At 42.6% G+C, this 24,886-nt stretch overlaps 1 long non-coding RNA gene across 1 annotated transcript; it reads left to right on the forward strand.

The window, feature by feature from the left end:
* Positions 1–16,582: 16,582 nt before the first annotated feature.
* On the forward strand, positions 16,583–20,455 carry LOC147654182 (uncharacterized). The gene is made up of 2 exons (XR_015285479.1): positions 16,583–16,757; positions 18,627–20,455. It is a non-coding gene; the product is annotated as an uncharacterized LOC147654182 (long non-coding RNA).
* The last annotated feature ends 4,431 nt before the right edge of the window (positions 20,456–24,886 follow it).

A 24,886-nucleotide genomic window follows, 5' to 3' on the forward strand; every position in this document is an offset into this window, starting at 1 on the left:
TTGGTGCAGAATTGTAAACCTATATATATATATATATATATTATTATATATGGTCCTGATGGGATCTCTAGATTGGGCTCATACAATTCCATGACAGAGGCTGTGTGCTGTGCTGCCGGCCAGCTCTGCTGCTCACTGTCAGGCATCTCTGGGACAGAATCTCTGGGAGAGAGCTCTTTGTGGGTGACCAAACCTGAGCCAGGGTGATCAGAGGTCAGGTGGCTGGGTATGATCCCTGGCTGTCTTCTGTTTAGCAGTGTAGAGACACCTCTGTTGTTCACCCTCTCCAGGACAGGGCACTGAAAGGAGTTTCTACCTTGCTGCTGGAGCCCCTTGATTTCATTTCACAATACTGAGTGACTTTAAAGGGAAACTGCACACCTGACCACTTCAGTGTCTGTGCCTGAACCTCTCAGCACTCCATTTCCCTGCATGTGCAGGGGTTCAGACACTGTGATTCCCTACACATTCACAGGTCCCCTGCCAGTTCCCCTTGCAAACACTGGCAAAGAGGTTACACATTAAAGAAATGTAAAGCATCACTGATGCTTTCAACCGAAGCTGACTTAAAAAGCAGGAAGAGAAGCAAACAGGACCCAGCACTGGCTCAGGCTGCTCAGAAGTCATTAACATTTATAAATTTTCCACTCCAGGCCAGCCACCAAGGTATTCTGCTTAACATTTCACGGGCTGTCAAGTGAGAGAATGACTTCAAGCAAGTGGCATCCTCACAGAGTGTTGTGAGTAAGGTGACTGCTGGCAGTGAGGGCAGGATGTGGGCACCCAGAGCACTGGGCTGCATCCTGCAGCTCTTCATGTGGTGTCAACTCCTTCAAGGTCACTGCAACACTTTGTTTTTATGCCCAGTGTTGCCAGTACTTTTCACAAAGCTGAGGCTAAGCAGTTCCATTCCCATGCAGGGATCCAAAGACAAACTTTAAAAATTATTTTAGTCTGAAAAGGTAGCTAGGGAGAGGTTTCCTCTGCACAGGTAAATCAGTCTGACACCAAACTGCTACAAAAAGCATTCCCAATCCCTCATCTTCAGTCTCCTTTGAGAAGGAAACAGATCCCTTTTTTCATAGGATTAACTTCCTGTTGGTTTACTTTTCCTACATCAAACATGAAAGAATGCAACAGGGAAGCACTTACCCAGATACAGGAGGAAGGATAGGCAACGGAGACGGTGGAGGAGAGCTTTTTTAGAAAGCAATGGGAATCTACTCCTTTGTGTACTTTGGAAAATTTCATCAAATGGCTGTCTGTCTTTGGAAGTCTCTGAATATTTTCTAAAATATGATTTCTAATAATCAGACCTAAGAGAAAACAGGCTCCAAATTCAGTTAGACCATATTTAGATTTTGGGTTTAATTATCTCATATTTTACTAAAAACAGACAAGAAGTTTAGTCATATTTTCCAAGAAAGCAGCTCGGCTTATGTGAAAACTAACAAAAATGCTGAAAGCCATCCCTCACCGTGAAATTCAACCAAAGGAAGGTTTCTGCCTGTGAAGATATTTCTCAATGCTCTGAACTTCTTATGGAGAAAAGGACTCCATAAACTGAATGTTATTGCTCCCAAACAAAAATAACAGCAGCAAGCTATTTTTAGCTCTGTCTGAAATATGCAGAAAACAAATCACTGCTGGTCAGGTGGAAAAGTACTTGTCAAATCACTGGGAAAGGCACATTTTTCCTTGGCTATCTTAGGGTTATGTTCGATCTACTTCAGTCACTTGATGCTGCCTTTGATGTAAGCAGAGAGTTTTATCAGAAGTCTTCACTAAAGTTCATGCTCCAAATCCTTATTTCAATAATGCACCAGCATACCTGAGAGCAGACCTAATGACGTCACATGAACTCCTTGATCCCATGCTGTTGATGAAGAAGGGACTATTAGCAGTGGTTTGCAATAGGAATATGATTGAGATGGTAACCATGCAGATATAGCAGGCACATAATTGGAAGGAAGGGGCAAACCCTTTTTCCGTGGTTTTCACCTGCCAGGAGTAGACCTGAGCAGCAACAAGTGACATACTTGAAGCCTCTCATGAGACACCACCCACTTCAAATACTGCAAGAGAATGCAGAAAATTAGCCACAGTCTAATCTCACCAGCATTCTTCTGTTTGTGTCTGTCCAGTGCACCCAATTATCAGATAATTTTGCATTTAGAGGATATATGTATCTCACTTATGAGGTCACTTTTTTTATACTGACCATGCTACAGCTTTGTTGGCAATTGAATTAACTGTCAGACCTGTGTTTTAATAAACTAGATTTACTTGTGGCTGAAGATACGTTTTTTATTGATCATACAGCTAACAAGGGTTCTCCTCTGAGTGTAGGGGAGAAAGAATAAGAAACAGATACTGAGTTTCTGTAAGTGGGCCATCATTTCACAAGACTGAAATGTCCTTGGAGGTGTGAGAACATCCTGCTGCCTTATTCATTTTACCGACAAAATAGTGGGGAACAAGAGTCAAAATCTGAGGTGAAGATAAAGTAATACAATTTTTAAATTTTTATTTACTTATGAAAGAATTCAAGACCATCCTTATTAGAGGTATTCTCACAAAGTTTCAGCAACACTTGTATAACATGCCAGGTTTGCATTTACTGCCTTTTCTCTATTCACTGCTCTTTCATGTCTGTACTCATGGAGCTGAAAATTAGGGTTCTTCACTGTGGAAGTACCATAGTAAAAATTTTAGTTAAAAAAGCATCAACATATCTATTCTAAAAAATAAAGCTCCTGACATTTAAATTTCTAGCAATGCCTCTAGTTCCCTCAAGGGACCCCATTCCCCTTAAAAACTACTTTGGTATGTTTCCTCAAATTTCCAGGAGGCAAAGTCTAAGAATAGCTATGTGCATGGAAAGTTAAAGCAACAGTAAACTTGTGAGCTTGAAGGAGACATAAGAAGAGGAAATTAAGTCTTTAAGTGACTGGAAGAACCCTTAAGCAGCAGCAAATGATCTACCTTCATATGCACATTTTCCTGTCATTCAGGGAACCCCTGGTACTTCTAGAAAAAGTTAATTTTTCAGTTCAAAGCTACGCTGGAGTCACAGAGAGGCAGCATAAGGAAATGCCCCTCTTCACATCAGCTTTTAAGGCCCAGTTTGAGACGACGTGTGGCTGTGATTGCCAGATGGAGTGGTGTTGCAGTGAGCAGGGGAGCATCGTGTGACTGTGATCCTCCCCCTCTGCTCCGCTCTCCTGAGATCCTACTAAGAGAGCTCTGTCCAGCTCTGGGGCCTCCGACATGAGAAGGACTTGAAGCTGTTGGAGCAGGTCTGGAGAAGGGCCATGAAGATGGTCAGAGGGCTGAAGCACCTCTCCCATGAAAACAGGCTGAGAAAGTTGGGGGTATTTCAGTCTGGAGAAAAAAAGGCTCCAGGAAGATCTTCTAGCACCTTCCAGTACCTTGAGGAGGCTACAGAAGAGCTGGAAAGGGACTTTTGACAATGGTGTGATAGGACAAGGGGGAAAGGCTTGAAACTGAAAGAGGGCAGGTTTAGATTAGAAATTAAGAGGAAATTCTTTACCATGAGAGTGGCGAGGCAATGGAACAGGTTGTGGTATGGCTCACCCTTGCAAGTGTTCAAAGCCAGGCTGGATGGGGCTCTGAGCACACTGGTCTAATGAAATGTATCCCTGACCACAGTAGGAAGATTGAAACTAGATGATCTCTGAGGTCCCAAACCATTCTATCATTCTATGATTTTATTATTTTTATTTTAATCAATGCATTATCCCACTAAATTTCATGATACATCCTGTGCCTTCCTCAACACACATCCTGTAACCATAGCTTATATTTTGCTTTGGCTCCTAAGTGTGTAGAAAGAAAGGGGTGAAAATTTTGCTGATCATCATCTCCTTCTGAGGTGCCTATTCCTTTTTGCTGCAACAGCATGCTGTGCTGGCAGCAGAGCAGGCACCAGATTTTTTTTCTCCTTCTTGGAGGTGTTGACACTTCTCTTGGTCCTTTGGGATGGGCAAGACAGAAGTGACCTGCTGCTGATAGGAGTGGAAATAAGAACTATCCAAAACAACCGTGATCACAGTCAAGAGGAGTCAGATGCTGTTTCAACAGTGACACCATCCAAGGGGTAACGTTTTGAATTCCTTGCACTGTATCTGAGGCAGTTCAAATTATGGTCTATTTAAAAAGACAGTGTAAATGATGTGCAAGCACAAATTTCCTAAGAGAGTCCAGTATTGTTTGAGGTGCTTCAGCTTCCTGGCCAGCACCAAGCACAACCTGCCAGGCACTGACTGTCCCAACCTGCTGTGCAGTCCTGTCCCTCTCACGTGTTGTGCTGTGTATATACAGGAGCCTTCCTGGACATCTGCAAAGAAAAGCTATGTATTTAATTGCGTTCAGCTGATGTTATGTAGTTACATCTGTTCATCCACAACAACTAATCTGTCAACAGCTTAAGGAGGTCAAAGAACTTAAGTAACTCTCCTTGTCCCAATTTCCCTTTCTGACTTTCAGAAAAAGTGGCCAGAGTTCCACCATTGCTTCTCTTGATTTTACAGCTGAAAGGATGTTAGGTCCCTAGCACAGGGACCTGGTCAAACAAGTCACATCCCTGTTCACAGGAGCAAAATGTCAGCCTTTACTTCTGAAGCTGAGAAATAAAGCCCTGGACCTGGGTCCACCTCTCGTATTTCATCACTCAAAGCTTGAATGCTCAGAGTGGTGGCTGGCAGGTTTGCTTGTCATGTTTGCTGTCTGCATTTCCAGATGCTGAGATGCTGAGCATGTCAACTGTTGGATGTTATTATGTCTTCTGAGCAGCCATGGTAGAGGAGACTGGGGATGATTCACTCAGCGTGGAGCTGTTTTTCATTACAAAAATTTTGGCAAAGGAACTCCTGAAGAGGGGATCTTTATTCTCTGCAGATTTTTCTTACATTATCACCAGCTTTCAGTTCTGGAGGCAAGGAGCCTGACTGTCTCTGGCATGCCAGCTCCAGGACCCTTCTGATATCCAGCCTAAAAAGCCTTCCATAAGACAAATACCTTCTTGTGTTTAATTTCTCCTTGCAATCAGTCTCTTGCCAGAGTTTCAGGATGTTTAAGGATGTTTTGCTCATTGGTGAGATACTCCTTACATGCTGTAAGTTAGCATTTTTTGGCAACTAAAAGGAAAAAAATCCAAGAGGAACGAGAAAAAGAATCCAGTTCAAGAACCAGCCATGATACATCTTCTGATCTTTATTACTGCAGCTGGAGCAATCTCTTCTGGTGGTCCCTCACCATTAAAAAAGAAAATATAAATGCATATAATGAATGAGAATATGCCCTAAAAAACCCCAGTGCTCTCAAATTGGCTTCTTTTTATTTTTTCTTCTCTTAATTTTGAATCTCACTCACCTAACCACTAAAGACATTGAAGCTTGTAGAATTTCCCTGGTAAAGCTGCTATCAGCAGCACAGGCACACCTGGATCCTCCAGAAGTGGAGGTGGTGTGTGGAGTACGGGGCTCAGTACTGCTACCCCAGCCTTTCACAGGCATGCAGTCACTGGGGCAGTCTGTGAAGCTGGGCAGAAGGATGTCTTGTGAACAGCCAAGTTTGTGAACCTTCCTATTGCCTAAAAACAGTCCAGATACACCTGACCCCACACCAGCACAAACCCAGCCCTTCCCACACTTGTGTGTCCTGGTTGCCATGGAAAGGAAAACCAGGTGCAGAGACCAGATGGGAAGGACATGCTCCAGCAGGTCACCAGCATGCATGACACATCCAAGGGATGTGTCTGGCCATACCACCTCCACTGACTTGTTAGTGCCAGGTACAATTCCAGACTGGCCACTTCCCTCTTTCTTTCCCTTCGAATTCCTACTGGCATCTAGTTACACCTGAGCTAGCTGGGCTCTGCAGGTGAAGGTGGCCCTCGGAAATGTAAGCGTGGATGGGCATGTGGCCCAGTTGGGAATGGCATGGGAGAACATTTTGCCCCATTTTCAGAGGAATGGGACATTCAAGCCAATGCCCAAAGACAAAGGAGCTGATGCTCACCTGTAGAACCGTCTCTCATTGTGACATTTACTGTCAGGGCTCTCACAGAGCAAGTAGCGGCCCATGCTCACACAGGGAGAATCTATCTTCATGCTTGCAAGGAGCAAGATGAGCTCAAGGACTGCTGACATGGTCTCTGGTGTCTCTTGCTGTTTTCTGACCATCTGATCTAGAGCTTGCATTGTCTGTCTTTGTGGAGGGATCCTGGAGACCTGATTCAAAATCAGAAAAGCTCAGCAGCACAGGAGGACATGACATGGGCAGCCTGGAAATGGGGAGAAGAACATGTTTTTTGGGTTATGCTGTGGGAGAGAAAATAATATGAAAATTCTGTGTGTGCTTCAGACATCAATTCCAGTGAAGCACTTCACAATGCCAAGGGTCAAAACATTCATATTACTGAAAAGTGTTATTATTGTCTCCCCACATATTATCTTGGGCTTATCCACAGCCATAAAAAAAATCAGGCCCTCAAAGTCACCATCCACCATGGAGATGTCCCTTGGCTTTAATCCACAGCACTGCACATGCCCCTGGGTGGAGCTACTCCCATCATCAACAGAGCTGACACCATGGTCACCAGCATGCTGAGGCAAAGACAGAGGGTATCTAAGCAAGCCTTTCCCTGCTACCCAAATAAGGCCTTTTTCTTTGAATAAGCCATCAGTAAGAGCTTTTAATAGCCACAGAATCTCTTACTGAAAATTTTTAGGCAACTGTGCTCTTTGAAGACATCTTCTAGAGCAAGACTGCACACAGCTACCCACTCAACCAAGTTAGGAAGATCGATTCAGAAAAACCCACTGATAAAAGGAAGCTGTCAAACCAAAATATCCCCTCTCCTATGCCTCTCCTGGTCTATTACATCTTGCTGTTTCCACCCCTGCAGTCTGTACCTCATCTAAGGACAGGGCCCATGTGGGTAAAGTAGCTTTGGATACAGTTTGACATGCTGACAGAGAATATGTACCTGATCAGAAGAGAAGGGACAATGACAGCAATTACTCCTGAGCTGCTTGGCCATCAAGAGTACCCTGACACCTGCCCGTCTTCCCTGTCCCCCTCTCCACTCAGATATATGACAACTTTCTTACCTTGAAAGTCCAATGAGCAGAGAGCCAGAGGGAAAATACTGAGCTGAGCATGGCTACAACTGACTCAGCTGAATTTTTCATAGGGAACCAGGGTCACTTAGCAAAGAGAAATCAACAATCCAGGCATGAATGCCAGAGACTTTCTCAGAAAGCTGCAAAAATCAAAGGACTTATGAAACCTCTATGAGGAATACTATTTGTAGTATATCTATACTATATATATTTCCAGGAATTGGGAGGAGCTTTTTACTCCCTTGGAGGCAAAGAAGCCCCACAGAAATGTCTTGACAAATTAGAGGGCTGGGCAATCACCAACCATGTGAAGTTTAACAAAGACAAGTGCCGGATTCTGCGTCTAGAGAGGGGCAAACCTGGATGGACGGGCAAACTGGGGAATAAAAGTCTGGAAAGCAGCAGCTTGGGAAAGCACCTGGGGGTTCTGATCAGTGGCAACATGAGTCAGCAGTGCCCTGGAAGCCAGGAGAGCCAACCCTGTCCTGGGGGACATCAGGCACAGCATGGCCAGCCGGGCAAGGGAGGGGATTGTCCCGCTCTGCTCTGAGCTGGGGCAGCCTCACCTCCAGTGATGGGGGCAGTTTTGGGTGCTACAATATAAACAAGATATTAAGCTATTAGAGAGTGTCCAAAGGAGGCCTTTGTAGTGACAGGCCTCAGGAGGAAGCTGTGTGAGGAGTGTCTGAGGTCACTTGGTCTGTTCAGCCTGGAGCAGACTGATGAGAGATCTCATTGCAGTCACAGCTTCTTTGTGAGGGAAAGAGGAGGGGCAGGCACTGATCTCTTAGCTTCTGTGACCAGTGACAGGAACTAAGGGGATGGCAAAAAACTGAGTCAGGAGAAGTTCAGGTTGGATATCAGGAAAAAGTTCTTCACCCAGAATATGAAGAGGCTGGGCACTGGAACAGGCTCCTAGGGAAGTTTCAGAGCACTAAGCTTGACAGCTTTCAAGAAACATTTGGGCAATGCTCTCAGGCACGTGGTGTGACACTTATGCAAGGTGAGGAGTTGAACTTTGATGACCCTTGTGGGTCTCTTCCAACTCAAGGTATTCTGTGGTTCTGTGTTGTGTGAATAGTAAGTCATGGCCGAATCACCACTTCAGAAATTAAACTACTTTGAGCTGCTGTACCAGAAAGGAGCCTCAGAAGTCACAAAGAACTATGCCTCTGTTGCTTAGACTGTGTCTCATGGCCAAGAACTTACTTTGTGTTTCACAGAGAGCACATTTCAAGATATTTAATTTCAGGCTTATAACAGGCATTATCATCACCATCACAGAGTACTATAATATACTTGCCTTCAGAGTGCCATCCTGATTCATTTTTTCTTCAAGTAATCAAGTAACAAAGGGAACACCAAAAATTTGGGATTGCTGCTAAATGATATTAGTGCCCTGGAGATGCCAGAGGATGGATTCAGGCTCTTCTCAGTGGTGCCAAGCAATAGGACAAGAGGTAACGGGCAGAAACCTGTGCACAGCAAGTTCCACATGAACATGAGGAAGAACTTCTTTACTGTGGGACCGACCATGCCCTGGAACAGCCTGTCCAGACAAGTCTTCCCACTGAAATTATTCAAAAACCATCTGGATACAATCCTGAGTAACATGCTCCAGGTGAGTCTGCTTTAGCAGGGGTGTTGGATGGGATGATCTCCAGAGGTGCCTTCCAACCCCATCCATTCTGTGATTCTGTAATGTATTAGTCTTGGATTTTATGCTTCACATCCAGTAATTAAAGACAGCAGCATGAAAATAAAATACTTTGACATAAGTAAGAGTTAAGTATATGCATATACATATATGTATATATATACACACAAATGCAGGAACACTCACACTTTCGTATTTATTTATTTTATTTTTTTTTACATTTTGTGTGTTTATGTATTTATGGACATGACCATAGATCTTAATTTGCAAATCCAATGAACACTTATTTAGCAATCAGTGTCAAACCTTTCAAAATTAACATCTTGTATAACCCCATTCCCTCAATATCTCAGTAATGGATTTAAAAGAAGAACATATTCAGGACTAACTCTACTCCATCATGAAATTGTAATGTAGGTCTGAAGTATAAGAAAATGAAACTTGTTCCCTAAGTGATGTATCAAAATTCATACCTGTTCTGATGACCGTTCTTCAAGCGGAAAATTCAAACCCAAATACCTCTTGTCCTACATCATGCTAAATTTTGCTTGACATCCCTATTATGAGAAAATTTCTGCTTCCAGTTTCATTCTGACTCTCTCTTTGGCCTGAGGTGACAGGTAAAACCTTTGACATGCTGTCTTTTTTAAGAAGCTGACAAGCTATTTTTCACACTTGGGAAAAACATATGGAAAAAATTTCAAAAATCTCTACTGACAGCTGTGAAATTAAGAACAGGTTTTTGGCCTGGTGCTGGTATGGTAAAATAATGTTTCTCACCCTGTGGTGTGCAGGCTGGTGGGCTCCACAGACTCTTCTCAGACCACAGTGTGTAAGAAAAAACATCAAATCTATTGTTAGTCAGATCAAATGTGCTATTGGAATGTTCACACCTTCAGAGGAAAATAGAGAGCTGCCACAAAGCGTCATTCCCAAATGTGGACATGTCCCTTCCCAAAATGCGAATGTCTGTGTTCTCTGCAAGCACTACCAGCATGCATAAACAAGAGTGTAAGAGCAGCAAGGTTGACACTGCATTTTGAGAAATTCTGCACAAGTTCCTTGAGAGATTACTGCACACTGGCTGGGGTCCTGGGCATTTCCAATTGTATGAGGAAAAGAAAGAGATCTAGAAAATTCAAACCCTCCAACATCCCACTAAAGAAAGTAAAAGGCTCCTATTAAAATATTTAGGATTAAACCCACTCTCTACGATCAAATGCAATGTTCCCAATTACAACTAATTTATCATTGTGGAGGGCATCAAGAGAATTCCAATCTTTAAAGTAGAATGAAGTGATGAAAATGTAATACCCAAAAATAAAGATGAAATAAAATTATATTGAAGACTCATGAGAAATTGAAATTGATTTGAAGACAAATATAATCTTCAAATAGAAGACAGTATTACATCTTCTTCTCATACACAAATGTATAAGAAGCAATCAAATTTTATCGTTTCAGAAAAGGTATACCATAAGTGGTGGTGGTAACAGAACAGTCAGATTGTTCTGCTGCTCTGGGGACTTTTGCTCAGGCTCTGTGGGACTGACCAGCTGCCTCTAGCAACTGTGGAAATATATAAAATAAGATACAAACTGCACTGATGCTAGATTTCCAAACTCCAAGCAGAGTATTTAGTAAGTGTCCAAATGCAAGAAACATAGAAAACGATGTTGATAATTATCTTAATTTCTATGGGACAATATAGGTAAAAAAATAAGTCTGAGTAGGAAGAGAAGTGAGTATGAAGAGCATAACTCTTAAGAAATTCAAATTCATGAGCTTGAAGTTGTGTCTTGGTGTGGCCAGATGCCTTCCCGGACTGAATTAAGCAAGACTAATTAAAATCAGTCAGGTTATTTAGTCCTGAATATTTCTTGACCATACTGAGGTGTACAATAAACCTAAATGGAATGGGTGTCAAGATAAAGTCAAAACTTGACTGTCGTTGTGTGGAAGTCTGCAAGACAGTGCCCTAAAGAGCAAGCATTTCCTTTTTACAAACCATATTAAAAGTCATAATAGGACAAGGTTCAGAGAAAAGTGAAGAGGTCACATAGGGAGGATGTGGACTTAAAGCATCCCAAGTACTTCTGTCCACAGTCAGCTATAAAACTCCAGTGCAGGAGATACACCTTGGATAATCTTGGCTGGAGATGCATGTCCCAAGCTGGAAGGCTGTGAAGGAAGCCCCTGTTTTTAAGAAAACACTCCAGCACATTAAACATTATGTCATTCTCAACACAGAATTCAGTGCCAGATAAGACACCATTTGCCCCAGATCTTTGGTGTAGGAAACCAGCTCCAGCTCCTTGAAGTTTCCCCAATACACCCCATTGCAAGAAATGCTTCAAGTCAGGTCTCCCCTTCCAGATGGATTTTGCTCTGTCCTTGCAAAGGCTGACTCCTTTTTCCTTGATTTCTGTCCAGGCTGGTTGCCTGCAGCACAGCAGTGCTTGCTCCACCAGCTAAGCATCCCCAGCTGGTGGACACACTGGTTCAGTGCTACAGTCAGCCAAGGCGTCCCCACCTGCTCCATGAGTCATCCTGACAGGAGTTGTTCCTGTTGCCTTTAATGGCAGCTCAGGGTGATTAGCCACAACCTTTTTCTCTTACGAATATCTACACTTGGGCAAGACACATTCCATCTTAAATCTTCCACTTCTCACTCATGAATACTGCAGGGACACAGCACTGGAAGAGGTCTTCCGGGAAATGGTGCTTTTTGCTAGCAACAATATCACCATATGTCCATCTACACAAACAAATCAGAGTTGCCTGGAAAGGGCTGCACTACTTAAGAAAAGATTTCTTTGACACTGCTTTTCCAGGTGACAGTACTTTGATGGCAAGAAACAGGAGAGTTCTCACTCTCCGTTTGACTCTCTCCCATGCTTTGCAAAGCTGTTTTTCTCTGTCTAGAGTTTGTCTTCCAGGTATACTGCTGAGGGGATACATTTTTGGTTTAGTTATTGCGAGGTTAAACATGTCACATACTCTTGGCACAGTGTCTCCATTTGCTTTGATCATCCTGATCATCCTCCACTTGAGGCTGAGTTCATCTTTAGAACTGCACATGGTGTTTCAGCTCAAGTGAAATAAAAATTAGCAATGGCCTATTTTCTTGCCTTGTCAAGAAATTATTTGACTGGTAAATCTCCAAACCACAACAGATTTCCTCATGGTTACATTATTATCATGGGACTCATATTTGCCCTGAGACTACTTAAAATACTTCTGTACACCCCAACTTTTTATTCTCCATCACAGAAAAATAATTTTTCTGCTTTTTGTTTTTAGTCTTTATGGCATTTCCTACACTGCTGGATAAAGATGAGGTCAAGAATCCCGGACCAGATCACACCCATACTGTCACATAGAAGTGCATTGGATAGAACCAGCTGACATCCACCAAAATGGAATTGGGAGTGACATAGGGTGCAGAGGAGAATATAATCAGCCTCTGGGCTTGCCCTGGTTCTCTTTAATCTAGTGATGTGAAGATACTCAAAGAATATGTGGTTTCATGTTTTGCACTACTGAAGTTGCTCGTGATTTCCATTTCCCACAGGCTTTTTAAGAGGGTGGAAGAGTTCTTTGCTTTAAATACCATATGCCAAAAGTTGGTGCTAGGATTGTCAATAATAAGGTAAAAAAGGGTGAGTTGCATGTTCCACGTCTGATTCTGGAGGATCCTCAGTCCAAAGGTCCTTCAAGCTTTAATCCCCATCCCCAGCACTACATGTGGTGACCTTTCTTAAGAGAAGGACAAACATCTGTTCATTTTTATTGGACTCATTTATCTGCATCTCTTTTGTTGCTTTTTAAGCTGCAGTCCTGACTGCTGGTCATTAAGTGCTCCCCCACTTGAGGGAGATACTGAAATGTTTTGCCTCCTGGTGACATCAGAACATGTGAATGTTGTCACACCAACTTAAGGAGTCTGAAATGGTTCCAGCCACAGGTTCCAGAGATAGGTCTATAAAATGTTTGGCAGGGAACAGTTTGCTGGCAAGACCACAAGGATCAACATGGTCAAGTGGGGACTTTTTCACCTGCTGTACCAGCACACACACAAAAAAAAAGTAACGTGGAGAGAGGGAAGCAGGGGACAACAGAAGCAGGAAAAAGGAGTGGTGAGGAGAAAAGGAAAGGAGAAAGGCAAATAAGAAAGAAAACAGAAATAGAAACTTCTTAGAGGGATAACTCATCATAAAATGAGTCAGCTTAAGGCACCAGACCTGGACCTTTCTCACGGGTCCAGAGACAGTTCTCTTTAGCTTTCCTTATTTCTGTCAGATGGGAAATGGGTGTCAGCATCTGAATGAATGGCTTTTCCCAGGAGAGGAAGTGTGAGGAGTCAGCCAGTCAGAGCCGGGTTCCTTGCTGCTATTGCTGAGAGAGGGCCAGGACCTGGCTTCAGTGAGGAGGATCAGGGAAAGATGATGTTGATAAAATGAATACCTTGGGGAATAAGATTTTTGTACAAGAATGGATGCTGCAAGAAGCTCCTTGGTTCTAGGAGAATGGCTATAATTGTAGTTTGGAGATAACTTCTGGCATCATGAAAACTTGTTGCTGCTGCAGCCACAGAAAAATGGAGTGGAGCACAGACCCAAGGAAAGGAAGAGGGAAGCAAAGGGAAGGAAAGCGTACATTAGTGTGGACATGAGGACTAGGAGAAAAAGGAGAAACAGTGGGCAATATGGAAATGTATGAGCAAAAGAAAAGGGACAGAAGAGAGAGGAGAAATGAGGTAGAAAGAAAATCTTATTGCTGAAGTCCAAAGAAGGAAAATCATTCAGTGGCAGAGAGGAAGATACTTGCTACAATTAGACTGCTATGGAAAAGCTTAATACGCATCAGTCAAGCTATGACTGCGACATAAACCAAATACAACTGAGCACTGACAGGCTGTATGTCAGAGAGATGGAGAGGGAAAGAGGGTCTGAGACACCAGTCTAATAGGGTTTGCTCACATGGGAGCAAAGAGGAAGAGAGTTCTAGCATGTGGGTACAAGCCATTTTGCACCACTCAGAGTGAAATAAGAGACCCTGGACTGTTCTCTTTAGTGGTACAGAGGTATAGGCTGTGACATCAGGGGAAGGTTTGGGTTGAGGTACTGATTACAGTAGAGATGTCTAAAATAAGGAGAGATGAAACTACCCTGGTGCACTGGCAGCCCTCTTTGTGCTATCCCCTTTTCTCTTGTGCCCCAAACTTTCCATCACGTGAGTTTGAGCCACTCACTTAATTCTCCCATAAACAAAATGCAACAAGTACTATGAAAACCTGTATGATTTAAAACAGTGGCTGTAACTCTAATATCCCCATTCTTGAACTGCAAGCAAGGAGGTTTTTATCAGTGTTTGAAGAATTTCAGCTGAAAGTAAGGCCCTGGGAGTATGAATAATTTTTCCTTGTTGCACCAGTGTATAAATTCTCTGTAGTGCCACGGAGGTCAATGACGCTACATATTCCTACAGGTAAAACTGACTTTGAAATATGAGCAGCCTTGCAGTGGATAAAAATAAAAAAAAATAAGCAAATTCTTCCCTAACGCACAGACTTTTAGATCAGCTTCATGCTAATAACTACTGCATGCAGCCTGGCATTCCCAAACATGATTTTTCAATGAAACCATACAACCATCACATAGCAACAGACAGAGAAAGCCCATACAAGTAAATCCCTTGGTACAGATGACACCACCAAGCTCTTTAAATGACAAACTTTCACCTATCTGAGCCAAACAAAAGAAGCCTATTTTCTTGCTAAAAATACGCTGCACCAGCAAATTGCATACACTCAAGCTACACATTAAAATGCATAGAGAGCTCTCTGGATTTGAGGACAAATATAGTTCTGTGTCAGTGCTGACTGATTTAAGGGTGTTAAAGTGATGCTCTTAAACAATTAAGAATATCCGGCAGTCCTGTCAAGATGCTCTGCCGGGCTTTTCCATCTCCCGCTATGCCAGAGCAATCCCACAGTGATGGGCTGACGGTGATGCACTGTGACATGTGAGAGTGTTGGGCTGAGCTCTTACATTTACAGTCTCCAGTACTCCAGATAAAGGACAAGAAAAGAGGTGGTTGCCAGCAATCAGAGTACTTCAACAGCCCAAAGCTTGGAAATGTCAATGCATCCAGAAAGATAAAAAGAACTGAAATTCACAGCAAAGACTCAAAGCTCATGACACATTTTGAGAACCTAGATGTTTCAGGATGACTGTTGAGGATGAGCATTGTGTTCTTCTGAGACAATGAATCAACATGTGTTGGCTTGGATTTATATGGGATAATTTTATAAAACAAGGAGCACAAAGTTGTCAGTGAAGAGGGACTGTATCCAAGCATACCCTGTAAAGATCATCCTGCACGAGAGCAGGAAGGTGAGATTATGTGATATTATCCAGCAAAAACATTCGGTGCTGAGCTTGGAAGTCTAATCCATGGCTATCATGGATTTTGGACCCAAAATACCTGAGTGAAGGTGCTGTGGGTATTTTGAAAATCTCAGATTTCTTTGTTACCTGCTTGCATTTCCAAAGAGATTAACTGCTTGAAGGCTGAGAGCAGAGACCTTGCTGGGCAAGAAGCCTTCCCAGCAACCACTGTCTGAGAGATGGGAGATTTTCATGTTCAGGCTTCATTTCTGAAGATCTCTGTCCTGTTGTGTATGGCTTTAGCCTTGCCTTACATAGAAATGGAACAAAATTAGTCCTTCAGTGAAGTGGCTGCCAGAGACATGAATAATGTGATCTCCTGCTTGCATGACAACCCCCTAGCCTGACATGGTTTTCTTTAACTTCATACACCTGCATAAACAGATACATAAAGAAATTGATTCTTTTTGCCTCATCCCTAGACTTCCAGGGTTTGCAGCAGAGGCAAGTTCCACAGGACTGTGTGCACAAAGAGCAGCACAAATCTCTAGAGCTCCCCACTGATAGCAGAAACAAGAACCCAACAACTTGGAAATCCCCAACATGCTGGAATATTTTCATGGCTGAGCTCCCTCAGCTGCCTTTTTGGGGCTATCCAGGTTTATCTTAAGTTCCTGGAACAACAGCAGCAGAAGTGGACTGAATGTGGGAGTCAGGTACAAGAAAAAGGAGCTGCACAGGCAGACAAGACATATTTGTAAATGCTGCTGCAATTAACAATAACCAGTTGTGAGGTATATGGCATTATTACCTGTGCCCTTGCCCGTAGGGAAAACTAGGGTTAGTTTCCTGTAGGGAAAACTGGGTGATGGCATCAGTCGTCACCAGGTGCAGCTAATGTGAGAGATGCTAACATTGCTCTGAAAGTAGAAAACATACTTTTCCCTGAATTAGTGATGGATTTTTTAATAGCCCATTAGCTGGGAAAGCACCCAGGTGAATAAAGGCTCTTCATTAGAAAATGAAGTGGTCAAGGAGGAGAAATGCATTGTTACAGTCATTTCTAGGGTCATTTTGTTCTGGTGCTTTCAACCATATGCAAAGAAACTCTGCAAGGAAAATATAGAGATTAAATGTGTAAGGCAATGAATTATTGATTATCACAGACAAATCCCATTACCCACAGACTACAGCCTGCAGGGAGGAGGAGCAGGAGGAGCATGTTAGGAAATTGAGTTGAAGGGAATATCCTCAGTTGGTCATAGGTCATTCCTGCTACCTGCTCACAGTTAAGGATTGTGAAGATACTCATTCATGCTTCTCAGCTGCAAACTCTTGTAAAAGATGAGCCCATCTAATGGAGGATGCAGAGGGATGAATGAGGCATCTGGGCACCTGTTACAGCTCGTAACTACATCCCAGAAACTTCCAGAGCTGCTGAAAGCAGAGGACCCAGGAAATGAATTGGTGGTGTTTCCCAGCAGCCCCTTTGGGGATAGTATTTTTTTCTGCTCTAACTGTACCACCATCATCTCTGCTTCTCCCCAGGGACTCAGCCCAGTAAGTGCTTGCTATCATATGTATTTTTACCTCACTTCACTATAAAAATAAAGTTAAATGACTATGTCATCAGCCTGTCATTTCCCTGTGCTGACTTCTGAATGTGCAAGCCAGTTATGACCTCATTTGACAATGGAGGGGTGAAGGTTTTAATAAATAGGTCTTTATATTCAAGGCATGTATGCTTTATAATGACATTGGGGAGACAAGAGACACCCAGATTCACTGTCCACAGAGCAAAAGGCTGCCTTCAACTGTCCTCCCAGCCAGACCATCAACATTCTCTTATAGTAAAGTGCATAAAAGGGTGTAGGATTTGCACACTGGAAGCAGGAACAAGGGACAGGAATCTGTAGGTGCCATGGTAAAAAACTAGAGATTCAGTGTTTCTTCCTATTATAAAACATCTTGTTTTCCCATTGTACTAGGAAAAGTGATTTTCTAGTAATAAATTAATGGCTGGAAAATCAGGATGTTTTTCTGTTTATTTGGGGTGCCACTGGATTTGTTAGGTGGAGGGAGCCTGGAAGGGTTTCTCCGTAGGGATAATCCTTCCCTTGCTCACACACGTACACGTTTGTACATGCACAGAGCTAAGGTCTATGGGTAGCAGTTCAAAATGTTTTTCTCATCTGTGGTGTGTGGTTGGAGTCAGACACATCTCCATATGTCTCACCCATTCAGCATGTCTCTGCTGACATGCTGTTCCAGCTTGCCACCACCTGCCCTAGGACCTACCAAGGGCCAGAACTCAAGAGAACAATTTGTCTTCTTCAAAAGAACTTCTCAGTATAGCCAGCTAAGTTACCCACCTATTGTTAACAGGATACTTGATAATTTACTTGATCATTAGCTTGAAAACTTGCTATATGCTGAGGAACTTGCAGCTCCAAATTAAACCACACCTGACAGGTGAAGCTGCACCAGAGCTGAAAAGCTGCTGCAAACCTTGCCTTTTTATTGGGATTTGCTGGGTGTTGAGTAAACTCTTATAAATGTCCACCCACAAGTGCACACCACTGCCTTACACCAGGAAACTGCTTTGCCAGTCACAAGAGATGGAAAGAGCAGAGCACAGCAAGCCACATCATGGATATGGCTGGGCACTGGAGCAGCAGACAGTCATTTCCCTGGGCACCTACCACCCACATGGACTGAGATAAGGGAAGCCTGAGAAGCCTGGAAAAAATTGTCAGGAAAAGGTTTTCTCACAAGCCTTTATTTAACTTCTTATTGCATAGCCATCTCAAAACTACCACTCCTGGGACAGGCATGAGACAAACCTGATCCACCCTCACTGCCAGGAAGTCTCTTAGGCATGAGTCCCTTCCCAAACAAGCCTGATGGTGCTCACCTGCTGATGTGAACTCGGGAGCTGTTGTTCAGGGCTGCCAGGTCTCAGGGTAACCCACTTCTCAGCAGGACTGCACATGCTCAGTGCTCTCCTACTGTCACACACAGCTGGGGTAGGATGCAGATCAGTCTCCGCGTCAGTGAGAAGATTAAATTCCCAACGGTGGTAATTCAAGGCTCAATTCAGCCACTTACATGTGGTGTCACTGAGAGATCCTTCAGCATGGTCACAGGGCCAAGAGCATGACAATGAGTCTTGGGGTACCCAAGGGCATCCCAGGGTATGACAGATGCTAACAGAGACTCCCCTCTCCCACAGCTGCTCAGTTCAGAGGCTCATTAGGCTCCTGTGGCTTGTACCGACTCGGAGTTTGGTTTCAGTTGTTCAAACATCTCTACAAACATGGAGTCAATTTGTGGTGTCAACCTGATGCTGATTTAAATAGTAAAGGATATACCTCCTGTTGGGTGTAGTAGGACATGGACCTACTGTAATCACTGTGTCCTCTCTGCCAGCTCTGAGAAGGTGTCATGGGACCACAGGGCATCTCAGAGGGCATCAGGTGAGAAGATCCACTTGGCTGGAGCTGGCAGCATAGACACCCAGGAGGAATCCAAGCTGGACCTGGATCCCACCCCAAATCTCTAAATCGCAAGTTTGCAACTGCAACTTCTTCCCCTGGGTTTTCGCTACAGTTTGATCAATATCAGCAAAGCCTCAATTCAACCCACAAAATTGTCACTCAAGCACTTTTGTCTCCTTCCCAAATTGAAATCCACCAAATCAGACTGGTAAATTGAGCTATTACCTCCTAAGACAAAGACTGAGCAGAGGGTTTTGGCATCTGCCCATCCAGGATCCTTCCCTAGTCATTTGACAGGATGAGCATGTAATAGTGCTATAGTAACACTTTATATTTCAGTGCTGAAACAGATGACTGGTATTACATCTGTACATCTAATTGCTTTAATATTGATGAGTACAGCCTACGCTGCTCCTTCTGCACAAGGCACCTACTGTTTCTGCCCATACTGTGTTCCAGGTAATCAAATAAGGAAATCTAAAATAACTTTTGCTAGACTAGTCCTCTGTTCCTTCCCTGCTAACTCTTCCATATCTGTTATTAATAAGCATGATATTGGGAGTACAGTAATATCAGGTTTTATGCCCTTAAAACTGTAGGCTTTTTGTTGTAATTTTAGTTCCAGTACTTCATGCTACTTACCTTGCTCCAAAGTTGCCCAACAGCTGGGGTTAGTTCAGTGTTTCAGCACAGTCAAAACCCAGTGGAAGTTCTTTATGTGCACCTGGTTTCGGCAAAATCTCTTTCCTCTAGTGACTTTCTGAAGGGCTAAGTTATGACTCTGACAATCTCATATAGCAAGTCCATTCCTGTCTCACTTGGGATGCTCATAAGGACTTAGAAGCTGCCAGAAACATGCACAGGGACAGGCCACAGTGCTAATGCAGAGCTCTCTAACAATGTCTTTAATATGGAATATGACAAAAATATACATGGGGGAAACAAAATGCTACCATCTGGCCTGCATAAGGACAGACAGTCTTGGTTCTAGCTGCCTCCGTGACTATGCCTAAAAGTCCTCCAAAGTCAGAAAGGACAGGCTGAAGTATTTATTTAGAAATATTTAGGAATTTTAAGCAGTGAGAGGACTAAAGTGAGTGCCCTTTCCCCTCAGAGAAGCAAAAAAAAGAAAAAATAAGTAAAAAAACATAAAGATGTTGAACTGCAATTTTGTTTAGAAGAGACAGGTGGGCGAAAGACCATATTGTGCCACCTGAGCGTAGACCCGAGCTACCTACCAGGAGGTGGGAGTTTGACAGCATCTGTATGGCCATTGCAACTGGGAGGGACAAGATGACAGCCCACAGATGGCTCTTGTTCGTCAAAGGCTGAGCTGCTTTAAAAAAACAACCAACCCATAGAGCCTGAAGGAAGGAGAAATAACCCTCTGTCTTTTCTGACTGCACAGCACAAAGGATGTGGTTTTCCTTTTTCATGTGGGACTTGCCACAGTTGTCTTTTCTGCTACCTCCCAGCTGGAGAATGCTGAACAGCCTTGTGTGGCTATTTGAAGGTTACATGGAAATTTTTGTTAGCACAGGATGGATCTCCAAGGCTGATTAGTAATGTTTAGCAGCTGGTACCTTCATTATTTTCTGCCTGAAAATTGAACTAAATCCTGCTGCAGTCTGAGGTGCAGTCCAACCAGCTCTTTTCAATTCCAGTCCTTTCTCTCTGGTGTCCTCTGTTTCTGACACCTTCCCTCCATATTAAAGAGACAACTTAAGTGAGGATATTTCCAGACCACCTAGAAAAGAAAAATTACTTCTCCTTATATATATATTTAAAATACTTCCCCCCACCCCTCTTGATTCCTCCTCCCATTTTTCTATTTCCTCCTCTTGTATATCCTCTAATGGCAACTGTAACATCTCCCAGAGTTTCAGATACTGGAAATATCATCCAGAAACTTTTTCTGGCTGAGCTTCCAACCCAGCTCAACTTCTTTTTTTCAGCTCTGCCTTTATTTCCTTCTACATTCATGCATGTCTATTCACCATCTAAATGTGAGTTCTTTACAGTGAAACCCAGATCTCTTCCCTTTGGCCTTTTCTGCATTATCTGTCACTGGACAACTGTTTTCTTGTCTGTGTCCTGTAATCTGTAATTCTTTAACCACACTCAATCTTGTCTCATTAAATCTTGTCATTTCTTTTTTTTTTATAATCAAGATCAGTCTTTCTTTCATTGCTATCTCCAGTCTTAGCACCCAATTCATCTTCTGTCTTCTCATCTTATGACCATAAATTCCTGTAATACACAGATAACTGGAATGCTGCTAGAATGCTTCAGTACAGGAATAAATCCTGCTTGTCTGCATTTTTTTTTTTTCAGTCTGAATGATTTGTTGCTTTATCAAAACCTGACTTTGCTTCATGGACAGAGCAGACTTTAGATGTGGTCCTGTTCTGTGTGCAGTTAATTGTATGGGCAGCAGCACCACTTTTCAACATTATTGAACAAAATTTCATGTGGTATTGTGAATTTCCTTTTACTACTGCATTGTAGGGTCATCTGATCTGTTTTCTGCTCTACAGTAATTATTTCATGCCACTCATTGTAAGGGAACAAATCAATTCAGTCTATAATCTCTGGCTCTTCCTGTCAAAACTCCAGTGGGCTGCTTCCAGCTTGTGCTCTTCTCTGAGCCACTGACTGAACATGCCTACACTGGATGTCATGGAGAGAAAGATCTTTTCTCTCTGTTTACAGAATGATTCACTACTAGCTGTACTTTGATGGGAAAGGTGACAATTCCTCTATGACACCTCTTTATTTGAGCTCTTTTATTTGCACAATCTGTCTCTGTTTTGTGCATTGCCAGTTCAAACCTTTACTTAACTGGAACTGTATTGCTTACTCTCGGTGCATTTGTAGTGTGTCCATCAGGAGACTGGAAATTGTGCCAGTCATTACAAACACCTCTGCTTTTCAGTCACATCCATTCCAAGCTAGGCCTTTAGAGTCCCATCATCACCCTTCAACCCTTAGGAATGCAAAGATCCATGAATCTTGTACATTTATGTGTGTGATGTTATATTCTAGAGAAAACTGGTAGGGATTCTTCTCTTTAGGAGGTCTAAATCTTCCTCACTGCCAAGAAAATTTCTTTTTGTAAGTTCAGGATGGATTTTACCTCTTTGAACCACTTGGCCACCTGGGAAATTGCAGTGACAACAAGGATGGATGGTGCGTGCAGCTACACATAGGTGTGCATATCTCATGCACACACACATATGTCAGCCTCTCCAAAGGAATCTCCACCACCTCTGAGCAGACAGGACCCAGGACAGAAGCCAAGTGTGCCTGATTACTCCCAGCAGAGGTCAGTGGTATCTCAGCTGCCAAAATTGCTCCCTGTGTCCAGTCAAGTATGCACACACAACCCTGCACCAGCAAAAGTCACTGTGCAGAGGGATGCCTCAGGCAAAGGTGTACACCCAATACTGGGAAATTTCAAATGGATTTCTCAGTTTAAGGCCAGAAGAACTTCCCATACCAATAGCTTTTTCCTGAGAATTGTATTGGACTTTTCATTTTAGAAAATAACACCTGTGGCTCACGGCAGCTTCTCTTTCCACTGGTTCTTTTTTGCCCGTCAAATCATGTTGTAAATATTAGTTTGTCCATTGTGGTCAATTTAATATAAAGTTAAGGACCTTCAGAAAGCTTTTTTTTTTTTTGCTATTGAAAATATATTGTCTATTAATAAACTGTTTCATATAATGTTTTCTTTTTTCATCTTCTGAAAATGAGATGTATATAAAATACACTCCCTCTCTTGTTGTTTCCCCCATCTTTGGACCTCCTCCAAGACTCACGCTGCCAATACAAAATGTATCACAGATAGAAGAGGCTAGAGACCTCATTTAATAAGTGGCATTGCAGAAGATAATTTTGTATTGTATTTTCCAATACAATTTTTCCTTCTTTCTGCAAAACATTGAAAGTTTTATTTCACATCAGCTTTCAGTACAGCCCAACCAGGTCTGCAACAGAAAGTACAAGTGAATGGTAACAAACTTTTAATTAGAGCTCAGTTTGCCCCTGTTAATGTATTTCAGATTTAGCAACCTTGAAACACGTGATATATGGCAGACATTTTTATAATTCACAGTTACTCATCATTTAAACAGCAATAAAAGACATGCAGAGCATTTAATAGATATTAATGACCGCGAGGGACCTGCTTGACCTAAGGCCAAGGCCAAATTACTTCAATTGATCATAAATTCCCAAACAAGTGCTTTGGCCAGAGTTCATCGTTGCTATTGGAATCTGAAAGGCAGGGAATGAAATACGCCTGTTTTCTCCCCACTGTCAGGGTCTGTGATGTGCATGCCCTAAATTGACCTGGAAATGCTGGGAGCTAACAGAGAATTGACTTTCCTTGTGTTAGCTCACCACATTCCATTTTTATATCTGAGCTGCATTATTTCCCTAATTTAGAGACTAAGTTCCAGTACTCTGTAAGATTGTTTAGTCTGCTTCAACACACCTTTCTAGTGGTAACATAAAGTACATGGCACTGAAATGTGCTACAGTCTTAATGTTATGACCAAAGATGTCAAAGTCTGATCACCTACGGATTTTTCTGCTTTCCTTCTGACGTAGATTTGTCAATAGCTTTTATAGATGACATATCCTCTGTAAAATAATGAGGATACCCAAGCCAGAGCAGCCCAGGACAGGGCACAATCCTTGGGGACCAGCAGAAGTGATGCTCACAGATTAAGCAATATCTAAATCATTGATGGTATCAAAGCCTCAAGGGAATCTAGGTGCTTCCTTAGGATGGAGATATCAATAAATCAATGGCTTTGGTGTGTGAGGAATAAATCTTGGAAAACCTCTGAGCCACTGTTAGAGAAAGAGCAGCAGAAGCTCAGGATTGTACTCTGGAATGTCCCATGCTGACTTTGGTGTCCCTATGATGTCAGGTCTGCCCAAAAAAGAGGTAAGATCATCTCCATGGAAGCACATGCTTGCAAACACTTCTGTGTTTGACCTGGCCTAGACCGTTCCCTGCAGAGGCTTCAGTGGAGCTGGTCAAGGGGGAAAATCCCATCAGGAACCTCCCTCACCTGCTCTTTATTGCATCTTTTCTGTTGGATTCCAAGGCAGAAGCAGGGACCATCCAAAGGGAAAAGAGTATTGCATGATGGAGCTGGAGAGATGCTGATTTCCAGGGAACGTGGCTGGGCAAAATCCATCAAGCCCAAGGAGGAGCTAAAGCAACAAAGATCTGGTGAAGAACAGTGAGTGTAAGGCCATTAATTTTTGGTCATGCTTTTCTGGGAGGTGAGGCTAGGAAATTATGAGGCAACAAGAAGACAGGGGAGAAGGTGAAGGATGCTGAAAAAATTGACAATTTCATACAAAGATCATTTATTTAGCACTGCTTAGGTGTTCTTGGGGTGTCCTATACGTAGCACAAATTTGCAACCAGTTAAAGGGGAAAAAAGTGTAATTTTTATATGTTTACAACAAGATCTACTACCTACGATGCCAAAACCACGTGAAGGAGCAAAAATATTTAAATGCTTCTCCTCATATATATTCCTTTGTCAGATTTAATTTTGTGTAACCATCCCCACATCTGACTCCTGAAGGATCACTTTCAAGCCTTTTCCAAAGCCTGACTACTGCCACAGTGAAAGGTTTTTTCAAACATCTGATCTGAATCTCCCCTGTCTCAGCTTAAGGCCATTTCCCAGATTTCATTCTTAAAACATTTGCATTTCTTACCTACATGCATACAGTCAGAAAGCAAAACTCTCTTCCTATTACTTAGTACATATGCCTGAAAAAAGAGACCAGAGGGAAGATTTCAGCAGAATTCCTTTCCAAGTTACCTTTCCTGACCATTTCCTAATATTTCAAAAGGTAAATAGTAGCACTAAAGCAGAGTTTTAAAAACTGCTCAGCCAACAATTAGTTGTTTTCTTCAACTGGCTTTCCTGTCATAAATATACTGGCAGCGCAGCATAAAACAGAGAGGGATATGTTGTCAAAAAAATCTAAAAGATAAGATTCTCCATTACCTACAGTTTATTACAGCTGCAGCTGTACCTCGTTTGGGTTGCTTTTCTGCAAATGTTTCTATGGGTTTTTTCTACTTGTGTGGATGGCTGAGTAGTTGGATGGATGGATAAACAGATGTCTGGAGAGGGAATTTTATTCAAGCAAATG

The sequence above is a fragment of the Cyanistes caeruleus genome, chromosome 3, assembly GCF_971803275.1.
Source record: "Cyanistes caeruleus chromosome 3, bCyaCae1.hap1.1, whole genome shotgun sequence".
Lineage (NCBI taxonomy): Eukaryota > Metazoa > Chordata > Aves > Passeriformes > Paridae > Cyanistes > Cyanistes caeruleus.